Source organism: Lynx canadensis, chromosome B1 (genome assembly GCF_007474595.2).
Source record: "Lynx canadensis isolate LIC74 chromosome B1, mLynCan4.pri.v2, whole genome shotgun sequence".
NCBI lineage: Eukaryota > Metazoa > Chordata > Mammalia > Carnivora > Felidae > Lynx > Lynx canadensis.
The window spans coordinates 50,749,033-50,775,786 of record NC_044306.2 but is presented as its reverse complement, the minus strand read 5'-3'; positions in this window follow the sequence as shown (position 1 = coordinate 50,775,786).

Genomic DNA, 26,754 nt, shown 5'->3' with positions numbered 1-26,754 from the left:
GCCGCTTAACCAACTGAGCCACCCAGACGCCCTGAGAACATAGTTTTAAAAAAACCAAAAAACCAAAAAACCAAAAAAACAAAACAACAAAACAAAACAAAAATCCTTAAGGGCTACATAAGCACGTACATTAACATGAATGAACATATGATCATCATAATAGTGACTTTTTGATCACCTGCTGCATTATCAGGCACATAACATTTCATTTCTCTCCCAACTTATTTGTTCAAAAAAGTGATAGACTAGCATAAGAAGCTCCACAAACCCTTCACTAGTTAATATTTGCCATTTTGCCCATTCCCTTTTCATATTGTGATATTTCTTCTCTAAATATTTCAATAATGCATTGTTTAAGAAAAGAACATCTCCTATAGAACCACAACAGCATTATCACACTTAAAAACTTCACCATAATTTTACATTATCCAATATACAGTTAGTATTCAAATTTCTCTAGTCATCTAAGAATATTTCCACTGGTTAGGGTATTGTTTTATTTTGATCCAAGATCTAATCAAATGTCATGTTTGGTATAATGACTTTCTACTCTATTTTAAGTTAAAATGGTCTCATTGCCTTTTTAATATATTGTCTTATATTACTTATATAATATTATTATATTATATTATATTATATTATATTATATTATATTTATTATAGTTTTTGACAAGTCTGGGTCACTTGCCCGATTGTCTTATAGAAAGCCTCATGTTTGGGATTTGTCTTATTGCTTCCTCATAACTTAGTTTCAAGTTAGACATTTTTGGCAAGAGTACATCCTAGGTGATGTTGCATCTCTTGTCCATCACTCTACTTCAGGAGGCACAGAATGTTAGGATGTCCCATGACTAGTGATGCTAAATTTAATCTCTGAGCTCCGGTAATGGCCCACTCTAAAGGTCCATGTTGCCCTTGGTAATTAGTAAGATTCTGAGGGGGGAAACTTTGAGACCATGGGAATAAGTTATTCTTCAACAATTGTATTCATCCACTCATAATCCGTACCTGAATCAACTATTACATTAGAGGTTTTTTTTAAAAAAAATTTTTTTTAACATTTATTTATTTTTGAGACAGAGAGAGACAAAGCATGAACGGGGGAGGGGCAGAGAGAGAGGGAGACACAGAATCGGAAGCAGGCTCCAGGCTCTGAGCCATCAGCCCAGAGCCCGACGCGGGGCTTGAACTCACGGACCGCGAGATCATGACCTGAGCCGAAGTCGGACGCTCAACCGACTGAGCCACCCAGGCGCCCCTGTAACATAAATAACATAAGAATAATATATAAATATATATAAATATAACATAGTAGCAATAGGGGATAACATGTATTGAGCATAAATATGTGTCACGCATTGTGCTAAGCTCTCTATACATCTTTGATCATTTACTTGTCATAAAAAGCCTGATTCGTGGGTGTTATTACCATGCCCATTTCACAGATAAGGAAAGTAAGGTGTAGAGCAGCTGGGTCACTTGCTCAAGATCATACAGCCATTAAGTGACGAAGTCAGACAGGGTGGTTCCACACAACAATGCTGCACAATGACAGTGTTTGATGGTGCTTGTTAACAAATGTTGCACAGAGACAATGAGTGGTTGTCAGTAAAAGGGCAGGTTTCAGTGAACGGAAGGATCAGTGAAACCAACAGTCAGTAGAAGCCAATGTTAGTTTTCTTATCAACAAGATTGTAACCCTCTTTGGGGATAAGGACCCTACTGTACATTTCTTGCTTGCCAACACTTAGCATAGTCCGTATGCGTAAAAGCTTCTGCTGCTCTGAGAATAATGCCCAATTCAGTTGATGTCTCTAACCCAATCACATGGAAATAACCCTCCCTCACCCCCTAGCCCCACCCACATCCCATGAGTCACCTAAACTGGGTCAATTCCACTACTGAAACAGTTTTCCAATCCCTCATCTCTTCTCCATCCTCACTGCTACTGCTCCAGACTGGATCCTGAGCATCACTTGCCTGGCTTGGGACAACATTCTCTTCGCTGCCTGGGACACCCTCACAGATTCTGCAATATCCAGGGCTCCCTTGACTCTCTAGATAGTGTCTGTTACTCTTTCCCAGCAGGGCTTATTCCGTTATATGACAATTCCCTATAAACACTTTTGTGGTTTCCAGTTAGACTGAGTTCCTCCAGCAAAGGTGCTGTGTCTTTTCACATCTCATCTCTTCTGCCGAGGACAGAGTGTAGAACACAACAAACGTCAGGAAGTGTTTGCCGAATTAATGATGTCCCAAAGAACTTTACTAAAATATTTTAAATTAAAAATCATACTTAAAAAAGCAAAATGTAAAGTGTTCGAGCAATACAGAAATTACAAAATAAAGATAGATCTCCCTCTCCAACGCCAGTTCTCCCCAAAGATTACACACATACACACACACGCACACACACACGTACATATATTTATAAAAAAATGGAATTACCCTGCATATATGTATATATACAGCTTGCTTTTGTTGTATGCATCTGAGAGATTTTCTACAGAATTTGTCTCACTATTTAATTTTTTTTAATATTCTTTTAATGTTTATTTATTTTTGAGAGAGACAGAGACAGAAGGTGAGTGGGGGAGGGGCAGAGAGAGAGGAAGACACAGAATCTAAAGCAGGCTCCAGGCTCTGAGCTGTCAGCATAGAGCCCCATGCGTGGCTCGAACCCAAGGACTGCTAGATCATGACCTGAGCCAAAGTCGGACACCCAACTGACTGAGCCACCCAGGCGCCCCTGTCTCACTATTTTAAACTACTGCATAGTATTCTACCACATGCATATTTACTTAACCAGCTCCCTACTGGTGGATATTGGGTAATTTTCAGTTCTTTGTTGTAATAGTGTTCCAATGAAGTTGGCTTGAGGTCCCCATTTTAAGTCTATTTTTTAAAAAAGAGTAACACGTCACATGGTTCAAAATCCAAATGTACAAGAGGGTATAGAGTAAAAAGTCTCCTCTTCTTTCCTATAATCCCCATTCCACCAACCCCCAGCCACCCAGTTGCCCCATCCATAGAGGCAATTAATGTCACTATTTTCTTACCTATGTCTACATTGCCATACAGTGAAGAGAACATCCAAGAGCTATATTCCAAGTATAGCTTGGAGTAGTGGGGTCTTTGTTGGGTCAAAGAATAGTGGTTTTGTGGGGTTGTTAGGTGATACTGCAACTTGTCCTTCAAAAAGTTTGCACTCAGTCATACAGAGAAAGACAGATACCATATGTTTTCACTCTTATGTGGATCCTGAGAAACTTAACAGAAGACCATGGGGGAGGGAAAGGGGAAAAAAAGGTTAGAGAGGGAGGGAGGCAAACCATAAGGGACTCTTAAAAACTGAGACTAAACTGAGGGTTGATGGGGGGGTGGGAGGGAGGGGAAGTGGGTGATGGGCATTGAGGAGGGTACCTGTTGGGATGAGCAATGCATGTTGTATGGAAACCAATTTGACAATAAATTTCATATAAAATTTATGATATAAATTTACTCACATAATTTGACAATAAATTTCATATAAAATTTCTGATATAAAATTACTCACATAATTTGTAAATATTGAGTTATTAATAAACATCAATTCAATAATTAGTAATACTAATTAGAACTTAGTAAATACCAATTTGCACTTCTACCAGCCACAAACAATGTTTATTTCCCTACACCCTCACCAACCCCAGCTATTTTCAAACCAGTAAATATTGGCCAATCTGACAGGTGATAAGAAATAGCTCTGATATACAGTTCTTTAATTATGAGGGAAAATGAGCAGCTTTTCATATGCTTATTATTCATGTGTTTGAATTTCTTTTTCTGTGAACTGCCTACTCAGGTCCTTTGCACATTTTTCTATTGGATTGTTCTATCTTATTGCTTTGTAAATTTTTTTGGCACTCTATCTGCAAATATTTTCCCTCTTAATACATTGGTGATTAAAACCCCATAATTCAAAATTCAAAGTTTCCATTCAGGTGTCAGTTTTGTCTCCCCAGTCAGATTGAAAATTCTTTGAAACCAGGGACCAAGAATCTCATCTAGTCCAAGATTATATGGCAAATTCTAGTTGATCAGCTGCAACCTTCATTCTGGGCACCTGACATGGGCTGAGATCCTCTGGGGAAGAATTGTATCTTCTGTAGTTACAGAAGAAGATGAGATTTGCCTTCCTGGGTCAGCCCCTCCATCGATCCAGTCTAGCTTTCTATCTGACAGCAGCAACAAGAAACATGTTGAAGGGAATCCAATTACCCTCTTTGACATCCACTTCAAAAGGTTAGGAATTTATCTTATGTATCACCACTTGAGATCTCTCTTCCATCAATTCATCTAAACCTCTCCTGAACCTCAGCGTATGGTCCCACTCCAGGCACTACTGACAATGAGTTCTTTTGTTTATAATGCAGTATATCAACTTCTGGGTCAGGAGGGCAGTATTATATGTAAGCACATATAATTCTCCCACTTCACTCCAAATACCTATAAATAATAAATAAAAGTGGGTTTAAAATATTAACACAATGTTCCTTGTATTGGTTCCAAAAGTTTCTTCAAACTTTTCTTTGACCCTTTTTTATTGTGCATTATTTCATGCAGAAAAAAACCAAAAATGTATAAATATACAGCTTAATGAACCATGCTAAAGGGACAGCTATGTACTCATACCACGTCAAGAAAAAACATTGCCAGGGTCTCCAACCCCCCTGTGTGTCCCTTTCCCACAAAAGGAAGGTAAACACCATCCTGACTTCTGAGATAATCATTTTCTCACATTTCTTTTTGTTCTACCATCTATGGATATACTCCTAAATGCTAAACTTTAGTTTGGGCTGGTTTGGGCTTTATGTAAATGGACTTTGTATTTTTGTATTTTGATTCTTTCCCTCAACATTGGGTTTTTTAGGATTTATTCATGTTTGCTATGAATAGGAGTTTTTAAATTTTAAATTTTTATTTTTTTATTTTATTTGTTTTGAGAGAGAGCGCACATGCACACATGTGTCTATGTGCTTGAGCAGAGGAGGGGCAGAAAGAAAGAATCCCAAGCAGGCTATATTCTCAGTGCAGAGCCTGATGCAGGGCTCGATCTCATGACCTTGAAAGCATGACCTGAGCTGAAATCAGAAGTCTGACGCTCTACTGACTGAGCCACCCAGGCGCCCCAAACAGTTTTATTTTTTAAATTTTTGTTAATTTATATTTTCTGCTGAAAACAGTTTTAGATCATTTCTTTTCTTTCTTGATAGTCTTCCATTATATGGCTATACCTTAATGACACATTCTACTGATGATGCACATTTGGGTTGTGTATTACAAGTAATGCTGGTATTCCTGTAAATGCATCCTGGTATGTGTGTGTACAAGTTTCCCTAGGGGTACACTCAGGAGTAAAATTGCTGAATCAAGGGTATGCATATCTTCAACTACTAGATATTGCCAGACATCTCTCCAGAGAGGTTATACTAGTTTCCACCCCCAGCAACAGTGCCTAAGATTTCCCATTGCTCTATATAACCCTTAATACGTGGTATTGTCAGAGAGTTTTTTAAAACAACTTTGTTGAGATATAATTCACACACCATACAATTCAGCCTTTCAAAGTGTACAATTTGATGGGTTTTAATATAGTCACAAAGTTGTGCTTCTGTCATCACAATAAATTTTGGGGAATATATATATATATACATATATATATATATATATATATATGTATATATATAAAACAAAGCATCAAAATGTGTACTTCAAACATCTCACAATTTTATTTGTCAATTATACCTCAATAAAGCTGAAAAAAGAAGAATTAATATCTTTAAATTCTTAGGACATTTTAATTACCACCCAAATAAAAACCCAACACTCCTTAGACATCATTGCTCAATCTTCCAATCCCAGCCCTAGGCAACCATTAATCTACTTCTGTCTCTACACATTTCCTGTTCTGATCATTTCATATAAGTGGAATCATACAATATGTGGAACTTAATGATGGCATCTTTGACTTAGCATAATTTCTCAAGGGTCATCAATGTTGTAGCACGTATTAGTGTCTCATTTCTTTTCCAAATAATATCCCACTGTATGTGTATACCATATATTATTTATCCATTAATCAGTTGATGGACATTAGGGTTCTTTCTCTATGGGGCTATTGTGAACATATGCTATGAAACGTTCACATACAAGATTTTGTGTGGACGTGTGTTTTCTTTTCCCTTGATTATATACCTAGGAGTGGAGATCCTGATCACATGGAGTCTGTGTTTAACCGTTTGAGGAACTGTCAAACTGTTTTCCAAAGCAGCTGTGCCATTTTACATTCCCACCAACAATGCATGATGGTTCCAGTTTCTCCACATCCTCTCCAACACTTGTTATTATCTCTGGTTTTTTATAATAACCATTCTAGTGGATGTAATTTGGTATCTCTTTCTAGTTTTGATTTGCATTTCCCTAATGGCTTCTGATGTTGAGCATCTTTTCATGTGCATATTGGTCATTTGTATATCTCCTTTAGAGAAGTGATTTTTTTCTGTATCCATTGACCATTTTTTAATCGGGCTATTTGTCTTTTTATTACTAAGTTGTAAGATAGATATATCTTCCTTACTGGATACATGATTTGCAAAAATTTTCTTCCATCCTGTGGCTGTCTTTTCGCTTTCTTGTTAGTGTCCTTTGAAGCACAAGTGTTTCAAATTTAACTTCCAGTTTACCTATATTTTATTTTATTGCTTATGTTTTTGTGTTGTATTTAAGAAATTATTGTGCCTAATTCAAGACCATGCAGATTTACATCTACATTTTCTTCTAATACTTTTATAGTTTCAGCTCTTACACTTAGATTTTTAACCTATTTTGAATCAATTTTTATATATACTGTGAGATAGGAGTCCAATTTTATTCCATGAGGATATCTATTTGCATATAGATATTCAGTTTTCCTAGTATTACTGGTTGAAATGACAATTCTTTTCTCATTAAATTGTCTTGACGCTTTTGTTAAAAATCAACTAACTGAAAATGTGAGGGCTTATTTGTAGACTACTCTCAATCTATTCCATTAATGTATGTGTCTATCCTTATACCAATATCACACTGTCTTAACTACCACAGCTTTGTGGTAAATTTTGAACTGGGAAGTATGAATCCTCCAACTTTGTCCTTTTTCAGAATTGTTTTTGGATCCCTTGCATTTTCATGTGAATTTTAGGATCAGCATGGCAATCTCTGCAAAGTCAACTAGGAGTTTGATCGTGACTGTATTGAATATGTATATCAATTTGGGGAGTATTGCCATCTTAACAATATCAATCATGATAACAAAATCAATCATGAACATAGGATATCTTCTCATTAAAGGCCCAAAGAATGAGCCTTTAATTCCTGTCAACCATGCTCTGTAATTTTTAGTTTCCTTGCCTAATCCTCCTGGCTAGCACCTCCCATACAATGTTGAATGGAAGTGGTGAGGGCAGACATCCTTGTTTTATTCCTGATCTTAGGGGAAAAGCTTTCACATTAAGTAAGATGTTAGCTGTGGGCTTTTTATAGATGGCCTTTATCATATGAAGGAAGTTCCCTTCTGTTCCTGGTTTGTTGAGTGCTTTCATCATGATGGAATGTGCTGGATTTTGTCAAATGCTTTTTTCCACATGTTTTCAGATGATCATGTTCTTTATTCTATCGATGCTGTGTATCACACATTTTTTTTTAAATGTTGCACTGATTTTTGAATGTTAAGCCAAACTTGCATTCCTGGGATAAATCCCACTTGGTCACAATGTAAAATCTTTGCATATATTGCCATATTCAATTTCCTAATTTTTGTTGAGGATTTTTGTGTCTACAGTTGATTCTCGAATAACGTGGGGACACTGACCTCACACACAGTCAATGTAAGCCTTACCAATAACAGGAACAGTCCATTAACATGTATTTTGTATATGTATTATATACTGTAGTCTTACAATAAAGTAAACCAATAAGACATTATTAAGAAAATCATGAAAAAGAGAAAATACACTTATAGGACTGTACTATAAAAAATCTACATGTAAATGGCCCTTGTAGTTCAAATCCATGTTATTCAAACCCATATCAACTACATATTCATAAGAGATATCAGTCTGTGGTTTCCTTTTCTTCTGATGTCTTTGCCTGGTGTTGATATGAGGATAATACCAGCCTCATAAAATAAAGTGTTCCTTTCTCTACTGTTTTTTGAAAAAGTTTGTGAACAATTGGTATTAAATTTTCCTGACATGTTGGATAGTTGGCAGATTTTTTTATTTCTACCAGCTGATGAATGCATATTGGTATCTCACAGTCATTTAAATTTGCATTTCTCTGGTTACCAAAAGTTGAATAATTTTTTATATTTTCATTGGACTTTTGAATTTTCTTCTATTCAAGTGTTCTGCTCATTTGGGGAAGGCTGTTTGTCATTTTATTATTGATTTACAGAGATTCTTTTTATGTTCTAGATCTATCTTTTGTAAATTATATGTGCTGAAACAAATATCTTCTTTTCTGTGTCTTTTTAAAAAGGCTTTTCATAGCCTTGATAAATATAAATTCTTATTTTTCTTTTTTTCTTTGACTATATTCTTTTTTAAACTTTATTTATTTTTTTTAATTTACATTCAAGTTAGGTACCATATGGTGTGATAAATAGAAATTCCTAATGCTTATGTAGTCAAATATATAGTCTTTTCCTCATCATAAGATTAGGAAATTTTGTATGTCCTACATAAAAAAAATCCTTCTCTTCTTCAAGATTATTAAAATATTCTCTTATTGTATCTCCTAATTTTTCTTCTTCTCATTTTAAAAACTTTTTTCCACCTGGGATGCTTTATTGCAAATGATGATGTTACATAGGAATCCACCTTCATTTTTTCCCCCAAATGGGTATCCACTCATCCTAACACTGTTTACTGAAAATACCATTCCTTCTGCACTACTCTGCAGAGCCAACTCTAGAATACATGTAGTATCCTTAAATGTTTCTGGATATCTCTGCAGTTCCAATGATCTATCTGCTTATTTTTATCCCAATACTACCCTTTTTAATTATTATAGCTTTAGGGGAGCTTGGGTGGCTCAGTTGGTTAAGCGTCAGACTTCAGTTCAGGTCATAATCTCACAGTTCTCAGGTTCAAATCCTGCCTTGAGCTCTGTGCTGACAGCTCAGACCCTGGAGCCTATTTCAGATTCTGTGTCTCCCTCTCTCTCTGTCCCTCCCCCACTCATGCTCTCTCTCTCTCTCCCTCTAAAATAAATAAACATTAAAAAAATTTAATTATTACAATTTTAGAATTATTTTCAATAACTTGTAAAATAACTGCTTCAACCATGTTTCTTTTCATGAGTGCCTTGACTCTTCTTGGCCCCTTATACTTCTATACATGTTGTGGAATTGGCTTCATCAAGTTCCCCCCAAAATTTGTTTGGATTGCACTGAATCTACTGATAAACTTGAGTAGAAATAACATTTTATTTTATTTTTTTATTTTATTTTTATTTTATTTTATTTTGATTTTACTTACAATTTTTTTTAACATTTATTTTCGAGAGACAGAGAGAGACAGAGTGCAAGTGGGGGAGGGGCAGAGAGAGAGAGAGAGAGACACAGAATCCAAAGCAGGCTCCAGGCTCTGAGCTGTCAGCACAGAGCCCCACGCGGGGCTGGAACCCACCAACCGTGAGATCATGACCTGAGCTGAAGTCGAACACTTAACCAACTGAGCCACCCAGGCACCCCAAGATAACATTTTATAATATTGAGTCTTCCAAACTACAAGCATGGTATATTTCTCCATTTATTTAGGTATGCTTTAATGTCTCATGCTAAAGATTTTTATTTATTTTGGTAAAAGTATTATACAGACATTTTTATGTACTTCATGTTTTTGATGTTATAAAATTATATTCACATTAAATATTTTTCATTTTCTGTTTGTGACTAGTAGAATAGAAACATAACTGTTTTTTGTATCTAGTCAATTGGCTAAACATTCATTGATGTTAACCTTTGAACCATAAATTCTTGGGGAATTTTTATGCATACAACCAGATTACATAAAATGATGACACTTTTTGTTCCTCCTTATGAATTTTGTTTTTCTTGCATTACTGTGCTAATGAGGACTTCTATTTACTGAATACAGCAGTGATAGTGGATCCTTATTTGGTTCTCCATCTCAAACAGAAAGTGAAGTTTCGTTAAGTGTGTGGCTTGTTGAGGATTTAAAAAAAATTTTTTTTAATGTTTATTTATTTTTGAGAAAGAGAGAGAGACAGAGCGTGAACAGGGGAGGGAGAGAGAGAGAGGGAGACACAGAATGTAAAGCAGGCTCCAGGCTCCAAGCTGTCAGCACAGAGCCTGACATGGGGCTCTAACCCACGAACCGTGAGATCATGACCTGAGCTGAAGTTGGATGCTCAACCGACTGAGCCATCCAGGGGCCCTGAGGATTTGCTTTTTATTTGTTTGTTTTACTCTACTGTGTTTTTTTTTTTTTTTTGAAGACAGTTTTCATAAAGTTAAAAAAAAATCTATTCCCATTTGGGTATGAATTTTACCATGAATGGACACTAAATTTAATAAAATGCCTTTTCTCTAACTTTTAAAATGATCACAAGTGTTTTTTCTTTAATCTGTTACTGTGCTGGTTTACATTAATTGTTTCTCTAATTAAACCAACCCTAGTATCCTAGAATAAACCAACTTGGTGCTAATATATTATCCTTTTTACATTGCTAGATTCTATTTGTTATTATATTGTTTAGAGTTTTTGTATCTGTGTGCGATTGGCCTAGAAGTTTCTTTTCACATACTATCTTTATCAGATTTTTTTTTTGCAAGTGGTCCTTAAGCCGAGTGCAGAGCCTAACTGGGGGCTTGAACTTATGACCCTGAGACCAAGACCTGAGCTGAGACCAAGAGTCAGATGTTTAACCGACTGAGTCGCCCCATACCCTTATCAGATTTTGATAGCAAAATTATGACAGCTTCAGAAACGAATTAGAAGTAAACTCTTTTCCTGTTTTCTGAAAATTTGTTTAAGACTGCCATCACTTGTTCCTTGAATATTGGGTCGAACTTTCCAGTGAAGCCTGTGGGCCTGGGATTTTGCTTGTAGGAAGATTTTTAATTACTAATTAAATTTCCAATCACTTCTACAAATTTTCAGGGTTTTTTTTTCTCTTCCAGAGTCAGTTTTCATCTTAAACATTATTGAGGGATAACTTATATAGCATCAAATTCAAGCATCTTTTTTTTTAAGTTTACTTATTTTGAGAGAGAGAGAGAGAAAGAGAGAGAGTGAACAGGGAAGAGGCAGAGAGAGGGAGAGAGAGAAAGAGAGAGAGAGAGAGAGAGAGAGAGAGAGAGAGAAAATCCCAAGCAGGCTCCACGCTGTCAGCACAGAGCCCATCGTCGAGCTCAAACCCACGAACCATGAGATATGACTTGAGCCAAAACCAAGAGTCAGTAGCTTAACCAACTAAACCACCCAAGCACCCATCAAATTCAAGCATCTTAAGTGTATAATTGAATAATTTTTAGTACATTTGCAGAGTTGTGCACCTACAATCCTATTTTAGAACTCAGACTCAGTTTGGGCAAGTGTTCTTTTTCCTAAGAATTCATCCATGTCACCCAAGTGTTTTGGCATAAAGTTGTTTATAATACCTTATTATTATATTGTTAATTTTTCTAGTATCTAAGTTATCTCTCCTTTCCATTCCTGTATTTTTGTACTATTTTTCTTTATTCCTTGATCAGTCTCACCAAAGGTTTGTCAAATCTATTAATCTTTTTGGAGGAACAATTTCTGGTCATATCAAACCTCTCTGCTGTGGATTCGTTTTTCATTCCACTAATGTCTGCTTTCATCATAACTAATCCTTCTTTTTTACTTTCTAAAGTTTATTTTATTATTCTTTCCTAGTAGTGAAAATGGATGTTGAACTCATTTATTTTCAGTCTTTTTTTTTCTTTTAGAGTAGAATTATTCAGAGTTGTAAATGCCCCATTAAGTATTATTTTAGCTGTAACAATGAGTTTTGAAATGTAATATTTTTATTATTGCTCAACTCAAAATATTTCAAAATTTCTGTTATTATTTCTTTTTGGATTCATGGTTATTTACTGGTACATTTCTTAATTTCCAAATTTATGGAGATTATTTTGTTATATTTTCATTATTGATTTCTAGCCTAATCATATGTTGTTCAAAAAATAAGCAGTGCATGATTTAATACATCAAGATTTTTTTCACTTGTGGCCCAGAAGTGGCCACTCAAAAAAGTGTATAACATGTGCACTCAAAAGAAATGTTTTTATTCTGAAGTTATTGGAAGCAGTGTTCTAAATATTTACGTTAGTTCCCTTTTGTTAATCATGATGTTCTAATCTTCATTGTTAGTGATTCTTTTGCAGCTTCTTCTATAAATTAATGAGAGATCCCTGAATTATTAAATTTATATCCCTAAATTATAAATTATTGAGAGTTTTTTTAATCTTCTAGGATAATTGTAGATTGGTTCTTTCTCCTATGATTCTGTCAAGTTCTCTTTTATTAAGTTTTGTGAATGGTTATTAGGTAAATAGAAATTTAGAAATTAATCAATATTTCTGATCATTTTCATGTGACCTTCTTTATGTCTAGAATTGCTTTTTGCCTTAAAGTCCTTTTATAGTGTCTTTTTATTTTACAAATACTGAAATTCATTCTTTTTGGTACAGTTCTATGAGTTTTGACAAGTGTATGGAGTTGTGTAACCACCACCACAATCAAGATATGGAACAATTCCTTCAGCCTCCAAAATGATTTTATGCTTCTCCATTTTACACACTCCTACAACTGATCCCTGGCGATCTGATTTGTTTTCTATCACTATAGTTTTGCCTTTGCCAAAATATCACACACAGAGAACTGTGAAGTATACAGCCTTTTGAGTCTGGCTTCTTTCAAATAGCATAATGCATTCAGGATTTATCCATATTATTGTGTACATCAATAATTTGTTCTTTTTGTTGCTAAGTGGTATTCTATATTATGATTGTACTGAAATTTACTTATCCATTCTTCAGCTGAGAAACACCTGGGTTCATTACAGGGTTTTTTTGGTGGTTAGAAATAAAGCTGCTATCAACATTCACATACAGGTTTTCATGAAAACAAACCTTTTCTTCCTCTAAGGGGTGGTATTGCTAGGTGATATGGTACATCAACATTGAACTTCATAAGAAACTGTCAAACTATTTTCCAAAGTAGCTGTACCATTTTGCATTCCCACCAGTGATGGGTGTGAGTTTGATTGCTCTGTATTGCTGTCAGCTCTTGGTATTATCAGGCTTTTGTTTGTTTTATTTTAGCCATTTTGTTAAGTATGTAGTAGTAGCTCATTGGGCTTTTAATCTGCATTTCTCTAATGATTAATGATACTGAACAATTTTACACAGGTATACATTATATCTTTGGTGAGTGTCTGTTCAAACCTTGGCTCATTTTAAAAATTTTAGTTGGTTTTTGTTGTCAAGTTTTGAGAGTTCTGTGCACAAGTCCTTTGCCATATAAGGTTATTTGCAAATAACCTTCTTCCAGTTTGTGGCTTGTCTTTTCAGTCCTTTAACAATGTCTTTCAAAGATAAATAATTTTTTAAAATGTTTACTTATTTATTTTGAGTGAGAGAGAGAGAGAGAGAGAGCAGGGAAAGGGCAGAGAGAGAGAGGGAGAGAGAGAATCCCAAGCAGGCTCTGAACTGTTAATGTAGAGCTTGATGCAGGGCTCAATCTCACCAACCACCAGATCATGACTTGGGCCGAAATCAAGAGTCAGATGTTTAACCGACTGAATCACCCAGATGCACCACTAAATAGTTTTTAATTTTATTGAGCTCCCTTTTTTTTTCTTGTATGGATCATGCTATTGGTGCCATGTCCAAAAACTTTCTCAAACTCAAGGTCAAAAGTTTTTTTCACATGTTTTCTTTGAGAAGTTTTATAGTTTGACATCTTACACTTAAGTCTATGATATATTTTGAGTTAGTTTTTATATAGTATCTAAGGTATGGGTCAAGGGTTTTGAGGGGCTTGTTTGGGGGCAAGGGTTGCAATTGTCCAATTGTTCTGGTATTTTTTGTTGAAAAGATTATTCTTTCCTTCTTGAGTTAGGTAATGGAAATTCTCCAACTTTTCTTCCTTTTCAAAATTGTTTTGACTATTCTATTTCCTGTGCTCTTTAAAAAAATGTTTATTTTATTTATTTTGAGAGAGAGAGAGAGAAAGCACAAGCAGGGGAGGGGCAGAGAGAGGACAGAGAGAATCCCAAGCAGGTTCCTCCCTGTCAGCACAGAGCCCATCACAGGGCTCAATCTCACCACCGTGAGATCATGACATGAGCAGAAATCAAGAGCCCAAAGCTTAACCAGCTGAGCCACCCAGGTGCCCCTCCTGTGCTTTTCTATGTAAATTTTAGATTTAATTCATCTATCTATAAAACCTCCAGCTAGGATTTTAATTGGAATTGCATTGAAGATACAAATCAAACTAGGGGAAATTCACATCTTAATGAAATTAAGTCCTCCAACTGATGAACAGAGCATATATCTCCATTTATTTAGACTCTCTTTGATATCTTTCTTAAAGTGTATTTTGCCTGATAGAAATATAGGTACACCAGCTTTCCTTTAGGTCAATATTTGCATGGTGTATCTTTTCCTACCTGTGCCCCCTCAGAAATGTCCACATCCTAATCCCTAGAACCTGTGCATAATGATAGGTTACATGGCAAAGGGGAATTAAGGTTGGTGATGGAATTAAGACTGATCAGGCTAATCAACTGACCTTGAAATAGAAAAATTACCCTGGATTATCCAGATGAGTCTGATGTAATCAAAAAGTTGTTAAAAATATCAGAGAGAGGCAGAGGAGAAGAGTAGGTAAGATTGGTACAATGTAAGAAGGACTCAGCTTAATATTGCTCACTTTGACGATAGAGAAAGGGGGCCATGCACCAAGGAATGTAGGCGGCCTTCAGAAACTGGAAAAGGCAAACAAATGGATTCTCACCTACAGCCACCAGAAGGAACACAGCTCCAACAACATCTTCATTTTAGCACAGTGAGACCTCATTTGTATTATTTAAGCCACCAAGTTCATGGTTCATGTAACTTGGTTACAGCAGAAATAGAAAAGTAATACACTATCCCTTTACTCATACTTCTTAAGTGTTATGCTTAAAAAGTCTCTTGTAGACAGCATATGATTTAATTTTGCTTTTATTTTTCCTTACAGTCTGATAATCTTTGTTTTGTAACTGGAGCATAGGATCCACTTACACTTAATGCAATTGCTTATATATATTTGGGTTTAAGTCTAATACCTTATGTGATACTTTCTAATTATCCTATCTATTCTGTCTCTCTTTTTTTTTTTTGCTCATATATTTTCTTTTCTCTTTCCTTGCATCTTTTCACTTGATTATGTTTTATGATTCTGTTTTCCTCCCTACTGATTTATATATTATAATATTGTAATTCTATTATTTTAATGGATAACTAAAAATTAAAACATACATAATTAACTTACCAAAATCTAAAATTAGTCAATTGGTATTCTTTCCTTAGACAATTAAAAATCTTTAGAATGCTTTAACTCCATTTATCTCTGTCCAACATATTTCCTATTATTGTTATGTACTTTAATTTTATTTTAAACCTTACAAGACATTATTATTGTTTTATCTAGTTTATGTTAATTTAGATTTTATCTGGATATTTGCCACTTTGTCTTTATTCATTTATTAATTTGGTATCATATGATTTCTGTTAGAAATGTATCCTTTTAGGGTGCCTGGGTGGCTCAGTCAGTTGAGCCTCCAACTTCAGCTCAGGTCATGATCTCACGGCTTGTGAGTTTGAGCCCTGCGTTGGGCTCTGTGCTGACAGCTCAGAGCCTGGAGCCTGCTTCGGATTCTGTGTCTCCCTCTGTCTCTGACCCTCCCCCATTCATGCTCTGTCTGACTCTGTCTCAAAAATAAATAAACATTAAAAAAAAATTTTTTAAAGTATCCTTTGGAATTTGCTTTATTGAGCTTCTGATATTATCAAACTCTCTCTTCGTGTTTCTCTGTATGAAAAAATCTCTATGTCACCCTTATTCTTGGAATCTATCTTCACTGTATAGAAAGTGACAGTTATTTTCTTTTAATGAATTGACAAATTTCATTCCATTGTCGCTATTGAGAAGTCAGCTATTAGTCTTGCTGTCAATCCTTTGAAGATCTTTTTTCTCTGGATACTTTTCAGATCAGGTCTTAGTTTTTGGTCTTCTAACCTCAATATGGACTTAAAAAGAAATTGAAACACCTTGTGATTCTTAAGTTTTTACATCTCTGGGTTGGTGTCTCTTATTGTTTCTAGAAAGTTCTAGAAAATTCCTAGCCTTTCTCTCATCAAGTATTGCTGTTGCCCTTTTTTCTTCTCTCCTTATAGAACTTTGATTAAATATACGTTAGACCTTTTCATTCTTTTATCCTTTTCGTGTGTGTGTGTGTGTGTGTGTGTGTGTTTATCTTTTTGCTTCTTTGTGCTACCTGCTGAAAAATTTTCAGACCTTTCTTCAAAATGATTTATTCTCTCATCAGCTGTGTCTAATCTAGTGGTGAACTCATCCACTGAGGTTTTAATTTCAGTTATTGAAGTTTTGCCTCTAGATATTCTATTTTGTCCTTTTTCTATTAAAATAACTTTGTTCTTGCCATTTATTTCCATTTCCTTATAAATATATTCAAGCTTATCTTTTATCTATTTAAATATAGTAAGCACAGTTGTTTAATTATGCTTGACAATTCCAATAACTTGTGTCTCTGTGAGTCTTGTCTTATTGTTTCTTCTGGTTCTCAGTCATAGTTTTGTTCTCCTTTTGCATTTATCATCTATGTGTGCTGCTAATGTACTAGAGAGAATTACTTACAAGAAGTATTTGAGGCCTCAGATGAAGTTTTTTTGCCCAGAGAGGATTTGCATTTGCTCCTCCCTGGTGTGGAGATGCTACAGGCCCCAACACTGCCCAAAGTTTCCTGAACCACTCAGATGGTATAAACCTGACAGACAAATCCCTCTGAGGGCTAGGTCATCACTACTCTAAAGATATGGCTCTCTGAGTTTCATATTATGATCTTCATTCAAAATATCCTTCACTGGGAACTTTTCTCTTAGAGTACCAGAAATTTCAGTGTTCCATGTGGAGAAATATCTAGCTTTAAACAAGGAGAAGACAATAATGTCTGGGTTCTTTCTTTTTAATAACATTCTCTATGAATTAAGAATATATTAAGAAGCTTGTCCCCTAGAGTTAAAGCAACATGTTATGTTAGTTTCCTTGGGAAATAGTTCATAAAAAAAGAGCATATAATTCAGGAGATATTTATTAAGTGTCTGCCATGAATCAGATGCAGTGGTGCTAAGAATACAACTCTGAGAAATACAGAAACCAGCCTTCTAATGATTACTTAATTTCTTTCCTGGATATAATTGGCAGCTTAAAGATTATTTTATTATTTTGATTGATAACTTTAGGGTAAAATAAATCATTGTGTTTCCATTATTTTACATTTGTTACTGTTCCTCAGAGAGCTCAAAGCCTATTTGGGGAGAAAACATGAAACAGCCTGGGTAATTCAATCTACAATTATTTATATGAGAGGTCTTCTACCAGGAATACGTAGAAACTAATGGTCATTGAGTTCTTAATTACAAGGTGCCCAGTACTCTACATCTACTTCTTACCTATGAGATAAGCATTATTATCCCCATTTTACAAGTGAAGAAACTGAGGTAGGAAGACATTCACTTTCCTGAAGTCACACTTCATGACACACAACTTCCACAATGGTTCCCAAAGATCCCTGCCTCCTGGTATCCCCACCACACTGTGTATTATCCCTCCTCCTTGAAAGTGGGCTAAAAGTAGGGGCACCTGGGTGGCTCAGTCAGTTAAGTGTCTGACTTTGGCTCAGGTCATGACCTTGCGATTCATGGGTTCAAGCCCCACGGGTTCTGTGCTGACAGCTCAGAGCCTGGAGCCTGTTTCAGGTTCTGTGTCTCCTTCTCTCTCTGCCCCTCCCCAGCTCGTGCTCTGTCTCTCTCTGTCTCAAAAATAAATAAATATTTAAAAAATTTTTTTTAAAAAGTGAGCTAAAAGTAGTGACTCACTTTAATCAACAGCATAAAGAAAAGTGGTCGGATGTCCCTTCTGAGATTAGGCTATAAAAGACTAACTTTAATCTCACTGTCTGTATTTCCTTCTGGCTCTTTTCATTCCAATGAAGCAAGCGCCTATGTCATGAGCTGTCCTATGGAGAGGCCCATGTAAACAAATAGAGGCCCTCAGTGCAACAGCCCAAGAGGAACTGAGGTCTGCCAACAGCCACGTACATGAACATGAGAGCAGATCCTCCCCCCAGCCATGCCATCAGATGAGGCTGCAGCCTCGGCTATCTTCATGATTGCAGCATCTTGAGAGACCCTGAGCCAGAAAGCCCAGCTAAGTGATGGCCACATTCCTGACCCATGGGAACTGTAAGATAGTAAGTGTTGTTTGGAGCCACTAAGCTTTGGAGTCATGTGTACACAGTAGAGAACAAATACATACTGCTAAGATGAGGCAGTCTGATATTGGACAGGTCTATCTGAGACCACACTGTCTTCCCGAGCATGTTTATACACTAACACATAATTAAAATCATCAGAGAAAGTACCTCTGAAGAGAAATCCAGACAAAAATACAAGTAAAACTACAAAAGTGGAACTGAACTCATTCTTAAAACTCACTGAATCCAATGCTTTCATTTTACAGTTGAGGAAACTGAAGGACTGGGACTTTCCCAGTGCCCCATGGCCATTTGGGTAGGGCTAAGTCTAGAACCTAGTTCATTTCCCCAGCCAAAAGACTTTATACTGCTTCATCCTTGTTTGCCTTGCTATTTAAGGAAGGGGAAAATGCCTTTTGGGTTTTGTTCACTAATATGTTTTGTATAAATGGCCTGTATATGTTATGAAGTAATGGATACTTGTTGCAAGAGTAGAAGACCACCAGCAACTGGCCCTTGATGGTCACAATGAAGAGAAATTGCTCAATATCTCCTTATTCCCTTTTCTCTACCTTTTGCCCCAGTGGCAAGAAATGGACACTGAACAGAACTAGGAGAAGCCCTGGTTAATGGGTTATCTGGATGCTTTATGAATAAGAAATTGTAATCAGGCCACATGCAGGCAAGAGGAAAGGTACTAGTTATGAGAAGTAGATGATTAGGTAGCTTATTAGTCAGGGAATTATAGATATTTTGTGGCTGCTAGGATGTGGAAGATGGTTAAGAAGATAAAGAACAATTTTTCAGGGTCCCAAGGAATCCTCTTTTTTTTTTTTTTTCTGAGAGAGTGAGAGAGTACACACACACACACACACACACACACACACACGAGCTGGGGAGGGGCGAAGGAGAGGGAGAATCTTACGCAGCTTCCACAACCCGCAACGGAGCCCAATATAGGGTTTGATCTCATGACCCTGGGATCATGACCTGAGGCCAAAATCAAGAGTTGGATGCTAACCTTACTTTTTAAAAATTGTTTAATCACTTAAAAATTTTTTTGTTTTAATATTTACTTATTTTTGAGATACAGACAGAGTTCCAGCAGGAGAGGTGCAGAGAGAGAGAGAGAGAGAGAGAGAGAGACGGAGACACAGAATCCAAAGCAGGCTCCAGGCTCTGAGATGTCAGCACAGAGCCCGACATCGGGCTCCAACTCATGAGCAGTGAGATCATGACCTGCATGAGCAGGGTTGAGAAGAGACAGAGAGAGAGAGAGAGAGAGAGAGAAAATCTCAAGTAGGCTCCACACTCAGCATGGAGCCTGATGAGGGGCTCCCTCCTATGATGCTGGGATCATGACTTGAGCCAAAATCAAGTTGGACGCTAAACCAACTGAGCCACCCAGGCGTTCCCCAAAGAATCCTCAAAGAAGAAAACAGCACTCTACAGAACGCATTCTATAGCCACTTGTCCAGCAGTATCTTTCCCCACACCCCCAGCCTCATTCATAGGTTGTAATGTTATGTAGTTCCACTAGAGGTCAGCACTTCTCCCTTTCTAAAGCAGAATTGCTACCTTTTTCATTTAAAGCCTAACCGCCTTGAAATATTTTGTCTGCCAAACAAACTGAGTTTATAAAGAAATAATCAACTTGGGTTTCAAAATTTTATTTATCAAAGATGCAAATAATAGCCTCCATACATTTCAGATCACTCTGAGATAACCAGTATTACAAAATTCTACCACCACCCCCCAATAGTTTTTAGTTAGCTTTCCCATGGGGAAATGTAAAACATCCAGTGGAGCTTTGAAATGCTTAAAATTAAAAAGAAAGAAAGAAGGAGAGGGAGGGGAAATAAGAGAGGGTTGGAGAGAGGGAGAGAAGGAATCTGAGATGTATAGGGCTTCCCAATTCCCTTGGGATCCAGAGGCCAGGATGTTAGGAAACACCAGTTTTAGCTAGAGAAGTCCAACTATCTACTAGGGTAAGATAATGATATTTTCCTTTTCAATGTAGGAAGACACATGTCCTTGGATAGAGCTTCCTTAGGTTAAGGAAGAACTAAATATGTATTGAGGAAATCTTCTAGATCAAGCAAGCTCCTAATTATGTTTTTGGCTAATGACAATGTGTTGGAATTAAGTGGTGGTATTTGGCATCAGCTGAATGTCGGTGTTTGCTCACATTTCGGTGTCATAAGCTTGCAGGAAGGAGACATCAGGCCAGTTTGAGGCAAGATGAATTTAATCACCTTGACCAGGTTGTAATCTGCTTGAAGTCAGAGATTCTATACCATATGTCATGTCTTCTCCAGTGTCACTACAGAGCTTGGCGATGGGTTGACGATAATGTATTAAAAACCAAGACTTGTTGGGGCGCCTGGGTGGCTCAGTCGGTTAAGCGGCCGACTTCGGCTCAGGTCATGATCCAACGGTCCGTGAGTTTGAGCCCCGCGTCGGGCTCTGTGCTGACAGCTCAGAGCCTGGAGCCTGTTTCGGATTCTGTGTCTCCCTCTCTCTGACCCTCCCCCATTCATGCTCTGTCTCTCTCTGTCTCAAAAATAAACGTTAAAATTTTTTTTTTTTAAAAAACCAAGACTTGCTAGCAAGCCTCTAATGAATAAAGTGCATCAATTCTCCAGAATCTACGATTCTCAAGATACATGTGGAAATGGGTAACATACTATATACATCTATGGTTTAGATATATAATCCATGTTCGATGCTCAAGTTAAGACTTCAACAGTTGACAAAACTCAAAGGATTTGAAAAGGAATATTGTGTATATTCTTTACACGCTTTTGAAGCCTTACTGCTGGGACACGTTGACTGCAGAAAAAATATTGGTCACAAGGTGGCGCTGTTGCCTTAGCGTCAACCTTTCCTCTGCCTCTCCTTTCAGCGGGGATGCCGGGTCTCCACCCATCAGACTAAATGATCCCCACGTTAGTTTGAATTACTAAATCTGGAAAGTGAGGAAAAATCATGGGCACAATGATGAAATCACAGTCAGTCTCTACCTTTGGGTCCATCTGAGACTCAACTTGATTTTATCAGAGCAAGAAAAGAGGGAGACAAAATTTAGAGCTCATTTCCTATTTCTGATAGGGTTACTCAGCTAAGAGGTTAAGTTTACTCTGCTTGGGCTCGATTTTCTCTCTGTGTCTATTCTATGTGGTCATTCAGTAAGACATGGCCAAGGTCTTATTCTTTGTGGAAGAAAGAAATGAGGGTTGAATGTGTGTACACGGTGTTGGGGGGGGGAGGGGGGAGGGAGGTTTCCAGAGGTGAGTTAAAAGGTCTGTGTTTCACCAGACCCTGACCCTGTTTTCAACAACACAAAGGAGGGAAGGTTATCAAACACTTTTGATCATGATTCAGAACGACCTAAATTGGCAGCAACAGTTAGCTAGACCCAATTAGGTGAAGTTGAATCTGCAATAAATGTAAAATCTCAAACCTGGAAGCAAATAAATGAATGACCCCAATTCAGCAGAATGCCCCCACCTCCTGTCCTCCAAACAATTCATTTGTATCTACTCTGGGCCATCCTTTATTTAATCCTCACAACAGTCCCAAGAAGAATCTATGATTAGCCCCATTTTTTAAAGTTTATTTATTTATTTTGAGACAGAGAGTGAGGGGGAAGGGGCAGAGAGAGAGAAAAAGAGAGAGAATCCCAAGCAGGCTTCATGCTATCGGCACAGGGCCCAACGCAGGGCTCAAACCCATGAACTATGAGACCATGACCTGAGACAAAACCAAGAGCTGGCCACTTAACTGACTGAGCCACCCGCATGCCCCGATTAGCCCCATTTTTATGGAGGCAAAACTGAGGCTAATGATCTTGGCTGGAGGCACACAGCTGACGGTGGCTCTGAGATGTGAATACATCTTCCTCTCAGAGAATCCTCTTTCTGCTTTGCCTGTGCAGCCTCTCCCACAAATTTTAGCAAAGGAGGTGGGGCCGGGGGGGCCTGTACTGGAAGTGGGGTTCTTTGTGAGGATCAGTGTGGGGGCTCCACAGTAATATGCTCATGGTTGGGTTTTATTATTATTATTATTATTATTATTATAAGTGGTTTTAGGGTCAGCTTTGTCACTAAAGCCATCTAAACTGGAGCAAGTGACTTAACCTCTCTGTGCCTCAGTTTCCTCATCTGTACATGAGGGAGAATAAGAGTACCCATCATCCAGTTGCTGTGAGAATTTAGGGAATTAAATACAGGTAAAGCACCTTACGCTCCACTCTGCACATTTTGAAAACTTTATTTTTGTTCCTGTAGCCAAACCAGTGGGACTAGGCTCTGATACGGCTTTAATGAAGATTGTTCAATTCCATCAATGAGACAGTGCATACCTCGAGTGCCTACTGTGTGCTAAGCTCTCGCTAGCCATTGGGGGTTGACAGATGAAGCCACTGGCTGCTGCCATGCAGGGTCTCTCAGCCCTGCAGGAGAGATAGTTACAAACAAGGAAAACAATGTGTTGCTGTGTGACGACATCACCAGATCAAGGCCCTTCAAGGGTGAAGGAAGGAGAAAGCATTTAAATCTGCCCAAAGCTGTCAGGGAAGGCTTCCCAGAGGAGGGGACATTTAGCTGAGTTCCCAAGTAAACAAGAAAAGAAAGAAAATTTATTTCTTTAATGTTTATTTGTTTTTGAGAGAGAGAGAGAGAGAGTGTGTGAGTGGGGGAGGGACAGAGAAGAAGGGGGAACAGAGGATCCGAGGCAGGCTTTGTGCTGACAGCAGTGAGCTTGACACAGGGCTCTAACTCACGAACCAAACCTGTGATCATGACCTGAGCCAAAGCCAGATGCTCAAGCAACCAAGCCACCCAGGGGCCCCAGGAAAGAAAATTTAAACCGGAGGCAACCCAAAAGCAGGTGGGCCTGCTGAACAGGGTGGGTAAGTGTGAGGAAATGGCAGACCAGATGCTGGAAGCAAGCAAACGTCCTTGGAGGGACTTCATACCCAAGATCCTGTGCAAGAAGAGCATCCTGGAAGAATGGAGCTCCTCAAACGTTAATTTGCAAACAAATCACCCGGGGATGGTGTTAAAATGCAGGGCTGAGGAGGGCCCAGCTTTTAGCATTTCAAGCTTCCCAGGCTGCTGGTCTTGAACTACAGTGTCCAAGGGTTCTCAGCTCAAACTGCATGCTATAGTCACCAGAGGGATTTCAAAATTCCCTTACTGCCCAGAGCACACCTCGAGCCAATTAAATCTGAATCTCCAGGATGAGACTCAGACATCAGTGGCTTTTACAGTTCCCCAGTGATTCCAGTGTGCAGCTGACAGTCTACACAAGAGGTGGTAGGGATGTGGGAAGGATGTACATACAAGGAACTTTAAGCGGCTCATAGCCCCGTAACACTGAATGGAGGAGAAGAAGGTAGACCGAGGAAAGAATTCACCACATCATGAATTAACCCTCTTTGGAGAAGCCGTCCCTGGCAGCCGCGGGCAGAGTTAAGTGCTTTCTCACCCCCCTCCCTCAAAGGGCCTTGATCACCTGCCTGTTCCACACTAACACGCTGATCTCGTTTGTAACTTGCCTCTCTCTCTCTTGTTTTTTAAAAACTGGGGTAAGATATAATAACACAAAATTTACTCTTAACCATTTCCAAGTGTACAATTCAGTGGCATTAAGTACATTCACATGGTTGTGCAGCCATCACCAACATCCATCCACGGAAAGTGTCACCTCCCCAAATTGAAACTCTGTACTCACTAAACAACAATGCCCCATTCCCCGCTTCCCCCACCCCGGGTCTCTGGCAACCACCATTCTACTTTCTGTCTCTCTGACTCTGACTACTGTAAGTGGAATCATTCAGTGTTTGTCCTTTGGAGACTGGCTTATTCCACTGAGCTTGATGGCTCTCAAGGTTCATCCATGTGAACGAATTTCAATCTGTGTCCGAATTTCCTTCCTTTCCAAGGCTGAATAATATTCCATGGAACGTGTACAGCATTTTGTGTATCCATTTATCTATCCACGGACACAGGTTGTTTCCTCCTTTTGGCTGTTGTGAGTAATGCACAGCTATGTACAGCTTTCTGTTCCAGACCCTGCTTTCACTTCCTTTGGGTATATGTCCAGAAGTGGGATTGCTGGATCGTGTGGTCTTTCTGTTTCATTTTATGAGAAACCTTGCCCATCGTTCTCAAAAGACTGGGAGAGTCTGCAAGGCAGGGGCTGGCGGCTTCACCCGAGAACACCTCTACGCTAGTCATTATCATGACTCTTTCTGGCCTGTTTGGGGTGTGCTGAGAATATGTAAAAAATTGAATCACAGAAAGCAGACAATTTACGGAGTCATTTCTAGCAATTTTCACTTAGTGCCACACCTGGTAGGGACAACAACAACAACAACAACAAGAAACTGTAGTCAATGCAGCCAAAGGGTGGGGGGTGCCTGGGTGGCTCAGTTGGTTAAGCGTGGGACTCTTGATCTCGGCTCAGGTCATGATCTCTCGGTTTGTGGGTTCAAGCCCTGCATTGGGCTCCGGGCTGAACGTGGAAACTGCTTGGAATTCTGTCTCTCCCTCTCTCTCTCTCTCTCTGCCCCTCCCCCGCTGTGCTCCCTCTTCTCTCTCTCTCTCTCTGTCAAAATAAATTAACTTAAAAAAAAAACAACAGGGGCGCCTGGGTGGCTCAGTCGGTTAAGCGTCCGACTTCAACTCAGGTCACGATCTCACGGTCTGTGAGTTTGAGCCCCGCGTCGGGCTCTGGGCTGATGGCTTGGAGCCTGGAGCCTGTTTCCGATTCTGTGTCTCCCTCTCTCTCTGACCCTCCCCCGTTCATGCTCTGTCTCTCTCTGTCTTAAAAATAAATAAACATTAAAAAAAAAAAAAACAGCCAAAGAGATCAGCAGGTCAAGGTGAGAGGTCAACAGAGAAATACCTCTCTGCTCTGGAGGCCGCTGGTAGGACAGCAACATGTGTCAGAGGAGCCCCTGTGTGGCTTATACGAGGAGGAGATAATATGTATATGTATATGTATATGGGTGTATCTATATATATCATGTGCCCATTAGCAGACCTTCCCTAAAAAAACAAAAATCAAAAAACCCCAAAAACATCAGAGTATTTTATGGCATCAATTTCTGAGCTCTAGAATGAAGGGAAAAAATTAAGAGTGCTCTTCCCATCAATAGACATCACCGACATGGCTATAGAGGTGTAAGTAGAATCTGTGATGAAAAATGAGGGGTGACAAATGAAACACCTGCTTGAATGGTCATTGCAGTGAAAGAAACATAGTCCCGGAGTGTGCACCCTGAGCACCTCCGGGCCCGATGTGTGTAGAGTCAAAGACTTTAGTGATAACTTCTGGCAAGAGGAGGAACAAATGAGAAAGAAGCAAAGGAGAGAGACCACAGAGAAGCAGTGAGCCTGCCCCAACACATGTGGTGGGAGTGAGGGGGGTGGTGTAAATTAACTTTTGAATATAGAAAAATGATTTTTTTTAAGTTTATTTATTTATTTTGAGACAGGAGAGAGAGAGAGAGAGAGAGAGAGAGAGAGAGAGAGAGAGAGAGGAGGGAGAGCATGCTAGAGCAGGGGAGGGGCAGGGAGAGAGGAAGAGAGAGAATCCCAAGTAGGTTCCATGCTGTCAGCTCAGAGCCCCATTCAGGGCTGGAATTCACAAACTATGAGATCATGACCTGAGTCAAAATCAAGAGTCAGATGTTTAACTGATTGAGCCACCCAGGTGCCCCAGAAAAGTGTTCTAGAAGACTCACAATCACATCACTGAAAAATATTGACCAAAAATAAAATAAAATAAAATATATACATGTAGTTAAACAATTTTTTTAGCTTCCAAAAAATGCATGAAATAAAAGCAAAAGTCTTTTTTTCTCTGCCAAGCTCCTGCTGGCATACCTTTCTAGAAAACAGCATTTATGCATGCCAGTTTATTTACTTGTATTATTTTTTATATTTGCAAAGAAATATTATTATATGCATTATTCTATACCATCTTAGAGAGTGTTTGTTTTTTTAACCCAAAAGAGGGAAAAAAATACCCAGCAAAGACCATAAAAAATTAAAGGCAGGAAAGGGCAGAGAGGTCCATTCATACCAATGCTATTCATATGAATCCACTAAAATTTTTTTTTAATTATGT